Consider the following 6,402-nt stretch of genomic DNA (forward strand, 5'->3'; position numbering starts at 1 on the left):
CCCTTCCCCAAAAGCATCCTGCATGCAAATCTCAGACCATTAGAATGTGTTTTCCTAGGAGTCTGAACTGTGACACTTTTCTACATTGGTTTGTAGATTTTTCCATAGTGATATGTGTTTAGTTCATCCATCTTAATAGCATCCCATTGTATCAATGTAACACGATTTAATTATTCTTTCTGCATGGACATGTAGGTTATTTCCTTTTTTGGTGTTATTAACAGTGCTTTTATTAATATCTTTTTACACGGCTCCAGGAGCACACGTGAGGATTTTCTCTGGGACATACACCTAGAAGTGGAACTGCAGTGTCAAAAGGTATTTGCAACTCCAAGTTCACAGATACTACCAAGTTCCTCTTCACTGACACTCCCAGAAGCCTTGCGTCAGAGTGTCCACGTCTCCACACCTGACCAGGTGTTGTCAGTCAGGCTTTTACGTGTTCATCGATCAGACAGGAGAGAAGTGGCGCTTCAGTGTTACTGCAGTGGTTGGGTCCTTGGTGACTAGAGAGCCGGAGGATCCTTTTGTCTTTGTGGAGGGCGGTCACGTATTCCTCTCTGGGAATTACTTGTTCATATATTTGGCCCCTTCTTAGATCAGGTTGTTCGTCTTTTCTTGTGGATAATGGAGTTCTTTCTGTTTGGCCCAAATAGTTGTTAGTCTTATGCCTGGCAAAAGTATCTCCCTCCCTAGTTTCTCTCTTAATTTTTTAGACTTCTTTGTATATAGAACTTTTACATGTTGCAATAGTTGAAAATATTTTTTTATTATTTACTTTATAATTTATGTGGTTTTAGGTGGGAAAAGCTGGTTTTCTACATTAAGGCCATAAAGGTATACTATCTTATATTTTTAAGAAAAAGTCATTTCTATGTATAGTTCTTTTTCATATGTCTATCTAATTATCTCACCCCAATTATTAAATAAGTCCATCGTTTTTCCTGTGGCTTTATAATGCCTCTCTGTCATGTGTCAATTTCCCACGTGTGCCTGTCTCTATCTGGGGCTCACTATTCTGTCCCATTTGCCTGCCTATCCCTGTGACAATTCTTTGCCGCTTCCGTTTCTGGAGCTTTGTTAGTCCTGAGAGGTGGTGCAGCAACATTAGTCCCTTTTGTGTTTCCAAAATTATCTGTGGTAAACTTGATCCTCTAATAAACCATGCAAATTCCAGAACCAGTTTGGTAAGTTTCACCCAAACAACAAGTCTTTTTTGGGCATTTGAATGGAATTGCTTTGAATGTAGAGAAAATGGTGAGGAGAACTGATATCAACTTCCATACCCACTTTGTCAATGCCTTGCAACTAAACTTTATACTTTTATCCATAAGGATCTGACACATATTTCCTTTTTTAAATGTGCAAAGAATTTATTTTTTAAAGAATTTATTTATTTGTTAGTACCTTAAATTTTCACATTTTTCTAAATTGTAGCTTTTGAAAAATTATAATCAACTCTTTGATACTGGTGTTTAAAAACACAGTTGACTTTCATATATGGATTTTATACATACAAACCTTGATAAATTCTCTTATTGATTCTAATACTTCATAGATTTTCTTAGGTTTTAGAAAATCATATCATCTTCAAATAATGACATTTTTCTTTCTAATCCTTATACTTTTTACCCCCTTATTTTACCATGCTGGCTAGGACCTACAATAAAATGTTGGGGAATAAAGAAGTAATAATAGATGACCTTAGTTTTTTTTAAATGGTCTTAATGTCTCACTGTAAGATATCATACTTATTATAGAGTTTGTAGATATTTTTACCAAGTTAAGAAAGTTTCACTCCTGGTTTTACAATATTTTTTTCTTATTAAGTTTTTTCATGAATGGCTTAGATTTTATTAAATATTTGTTTTCTGAAACTACAGAAATTTTCACTGTCCTCCTGTGCTTTTTTTTAAAAGATTTTATTATTTATTTTTACAGAGGGCAAGGGAGAGAAAAAGAGAGAAACATCCACGTGCGGGTGCCTCTCATGCGACCGTTCAGTTCACAGGCTGGCACTCAATCCACTGAGCCACACCAGCCAGGGTCCCTGGCCTCCTCTTAATCTTCAGAGCAACACAAAGATACTTGAGGTTTGCTAGGATGTCATCCCTAAATGCAGCTTCTCGTGAGTTGCTGGAGATGGACAAAGGCAAGTTTTCTCTGAACCCATCACAACCTTGTTGATAAAGGTAACTAGGGAGAAATCTGGACCAGCTCTGACTGATAAACTGGGTGGTTGGAAATGAGGTATTCAGAGTCAACCTTTTTCTGAACTGCCTGCAAGAGAGCCTCTTCTCTAGGGTCACCATAAGCAGTACCTTCCAGTTCCCGATGGTTATTAACTGTTATTAAACGTTGAGATTATTGGCACCTTTGGTACAGAGAGCACTGGCCAAGGATAGAAGACCCAGGAAATGAGAATAAGTTCCTCTTGGACCAGATGTGGCCAATGGCTACTCTTCGTGAAACCCTCTGATCTGAGCTTAATCAGTGTGCCAATTTAGTTCCATTGCTAAAGCTCGTTAAAGAATCAAAGGAGGAGGGAGCCAAGGCTTGCCTCCACGATAGGAAAGCACACAGTGGGAAACTGATGCCCATCAGGCAGGGGCTTAATAACACATTTCCCATTAGGGAGGCTAGAGAGCACTCTGGTGTTCAGGCTTCTAGAGGGTACTGGGGCAAAAGGAGCTGCTGACCCATGAAATGAGCCAATGCACACAGGGGAACGTGCAGGAGAAAGTTGAATGCAGATGGGGGCCTGACAAAGCTAAAAGCAGGAACACCCCCCAAGCCCAAGTTGAGAACCCGTCATTCTCACTTACTTACTTGAAGGACAGCGGGAGGTAGATTGGGGAGAGGGTGGGGTTATGGGAGATGGCAGTCTCCTCAGTGTCATGGAGTCTCAGTACCCATGTGCAACCCTGTAAACCTTGACTGGTAGCGAGTAGACAAGGGAGCAACTCAGTGCAAGGCCCTGGGAAGGGAAAACCCACCCCACATAAAGGGAGCTGGAAATACCCATGTGTCTTGGCTCACTCAGAGCTTCAGGGAAGCTGAAAACATGTCACCACCCAGTTATAGATATTGATTCGCACGTAGTCATTTCTCTCCCAGGGAAAGAAGGTGGGAACAGTGGGTTGGTTTCCACCTGGTGGAAGGTGAACAGTACAGTCAAGTCTCATTTTTCTCAGTGGTCATGATTCATGAAGTGGCCATGAACCCTGAATTAGTGAACATGGGACCCCTGCTCTAGGGGAAACTTAGGGTTAGTCTATGAGCCTCTGGTCACAAAATTCTCCATCCACCGACCAATACACAACATAGTTGTAAGTGCATTTCTGTTTGAAGACACCTCGTTTAATACGTACATTACCTATTAACTATTGCTTCCTTAACAGTGAACTCAGAGGCCCCAGGACTGTAACTCATGCCTGATCTAAGTTTGTCTAGCACATGTATTTTCTTTGCAAGGAACAAAACCGTCTTGCATTTAGGTCAGGCAGCACTTCAGCACTACACTTGGGGCCATTTAAAACAGCAAAATCACTAACAAAAAGCACCCAAATGTGAGGAACAGGGCACGGAAAGAACACTTGTATATTGTACGAGCTGAAACTACAAGGCAGAGCATTGCCTTGGTCAAGATCAACTGCGAACGTGAGGCTGAGTGTCTTGATGTTCTTGCTGCTCTGTGCATGTCCACAAATGACCACAGAAACACCTCTGGTATTGCTTTTGGGGTTAAAGGACATTTTAGCAAATAGACAAATTCACAAATGCAGAATCCATAAATAATGAGGATTGATTGTATATCTTTTGTGGTCCCAGGAGGATTTCCTGTGTGGAGAAATACAAGCTCCAGAAAACTAGGGTGGGATCCTAAACACCTACTTGGGGAGAGAACGGCATAGCAAGGGAAGCTCTCCTCTCAGGTTTCAGTGTATGAGGAGAACCTTCTGGACGCTCCTTCAGGGGCTGAATATAAGCATATTCTCTTCGACCTCAGTGCCAACCAGATTTTCATCTACTTCGTATTATAGTTAATGTTATTCAAAAACTACAGGGTCCAGCACAAATAACACCCCTTTTCTGTTACAAAATTGTTTACATAAAATCATAACCATGTAATTCTGTAAGAACAATATCACACTCAAACATACCTTATGATATTTTAGGTGAAATGTTCAAATTAAAGCTATAAATTATTGTACCATGTTATCGCCTTACCAACCACATTCAAGCAGGCCTTACCTCTGTCAGACCCTCTGTTTCGGTGCCCACCCACACCCCAGTGCCTAGCACATGGCAGGCACAGAGCAAATGTCTTTTCAGTAAATATAACGCTGGAAATCTTTTTTTAAATAAAGATTTTATTTATTTATTTTTAGACAGGAAAGGAGGAAGAAATAGAGGGAGGGAAATATCAATGTGTGGTTGCCTGTTGTGCGCCCCCCACTGGGGACCTGGCCCACAACCCAGGCGTGTGCTTTGACTGGGAATCAAACTGGGGACCCTTAGGTTCCCAAGCCAGCACACTCAGCCACACCAGCCAGGGCCAAAGCTAGGAATCGTAAAATTGAGCTGCCATGAGTCACCATGCAATCTCAGACGATGACAAAGCACTTTTTACTTTACAATGTGCCTTCACATCCATTGTGCTATTTAATTCCCTCGATGACCTGGCTGAGAAAGAATTGCTTTCCCTCTTTGTAAATGAGGAGATGTTTGCAGGCCCATGGGCTTTTCTGCACTCTGGACCGTGTTTTGGGTAGCTGTGGAACGTCTCACCTGGACGGCCCCAAGCACACCAACACCCAATAGGAACTCAGGAACTCCCATTCCTCACTGATCCAAACCAGAACCTGTTTACCTCCCAGAAATGCCCATCGTGGTTCCTGGCACTGCCTACCTGGTCACCCAGCCAGGAACTTGCAACACAAGCTGTGCTCCTCCTCAGCCCTCTGTGTATGAAGTTTGCCTCCCAAAGCCATACCTCTCAGCCCTCTTCTCCAAACCACCCCTGCTGTGTTAGCTGTGGCCCTGGTCACTTCTCCTGGGCTAATGTGTTAGCCTGGGTGCTATTTCAACCTCCTGTCTTGCCAGTCTCACTTCTGCCCCTCCTGGCTCTAGTTCCCCTTTTCTAGACCAGCTTCTCCAGTAACTTTCACCTGACTTCCCAGGTCCCAACACAGGACCAAGGCCCATAGGACATTGCACTGAGCTTCAAGACTTGTGACTTGAATATAAAATTGTTATTTTCTCTCTTTCCCAGTAGAGGGTGTGCTCCCTGAGAGCTGAAATTGTGCATCCCTAGTGCCAGCCCTATAGAATAGAGCACAGTGGCTATCACATAGTAAGCACTTAGTAAAGGTTGACTGGGTGAGTGGATGGATAGATGAGTCCTCTGCTCAGGATGGCACAGCCAGCAGATGGAGTGCCAAGGACCCAAAACCTTCTTTCATATTCTTACTGCTGTATCATCACCTCTTTAAAACCAGTTCTCCAACCTTCCAGGTTTCCCAAATGATCCCTGCCACTGCACGCCAGCAGAAATGATGACGATATCCCTGAGAGCGCTCCAGTTGCTCGGGTGAAGGGCTCTCTGCCCAGTGTGTGCAAGGTGCTAATTTGTCAAATGGGCTTTTTGTGTCTGACACTGAATGCTGCAGAACCAGCTTATGAAATGTGCGTTGTAATTTGGGAAACTATTCCTGCAGCAGGTCGGAGAGGTAGTTACTGCCTTGTCGTATTTCCCCCGGTATTCTAACCCACTGGCCTAGAAAAATAATTTAGAATTGTGATTTTCATGATTACCTTTTTTGAGAGGTCTGTTCAGAATGATAATTATCATCTAACAGGGTTTAGAGATAACTTTGGTCTAGGCAGTACTGTAAGGGTCTCATAAGCATTACATCACTGGTTATCTCAAAAACCCTGTGGGGTAGGTCCTGCTTGACCCATTTTATAGACGAGGAAATTACGGTTAAGCATCGTGCCCAAAGTTGTCCCTGGTAATGGGGTTGAACTAGAACAATCTGTCTCTGACTAAAGAGCATGAGCTTATCCACTTCTCTGTGCCACCTCCACAATTCTCCAGGGACTCATTTAGTCAGTTAATTTAGAAATTCTTTGCTGTTAAATAGCGCCAGACACTATTTTAGGTATGGGTTGGGGGGATGTAACAGGGAACAGCACAGAGCCTCTGTTTGCAGAGAGCACAGGCCCTGGGGACAGAGAAAGAAGCAAATAATCACATAATGCAACAGGTGTTGGTAACTGCTATGCACAAGGGTGAAGAGGGTAGCATCTTAGTCCGAGTTCCCTGGAGACACGCTCTGAGCCTGAGATCACATGCGGAAGACTGACCGGAAAATGAGCTTACAGTTGAGAGGGCTCTGC

The 6,402-nt window shown here is 43.0% G+C and overlaps 1 long non-coding RNA gene across 1 annotated transcript; it reads left to right on the plus strand.

The window, feature by feature from the left end:
* Positions 1-234: 234 nt before the first annotated feature.
* Positions 235-3,184, plus strand: LOC118985039 (uncharacterized). Its single transcript, XR_005066041.1, has 3 exons — positions 235-318; positions 1,942-2,192; positions 3,118-3,184. It is a non-coding gene; the product is annotated as an uncharacterized LOC118985039 (long non-coding RNA).
* The last annotated feature ends 3,218 nt before the right edge of the window (positions 3,185-6,402 follow it).

The sequence above is a fragment of the Sturnira hondurensis genome, unplaced genomic scaffold, assembly GCF_014824575.4.
Source record: "Sturnira hondurensis isolate 20B ecotype Veracruz unplaced genomic scaffold, ASM1482457v3 Scaffold0004068, whole genome shotgun sequence".
NCBI classification, from domain to species: Eukaryota; Metazoa; Chordata; class Mammalia; order Chiroptera; family Phyllostomidae; genus Sturnira; species Sturnira hondurensis.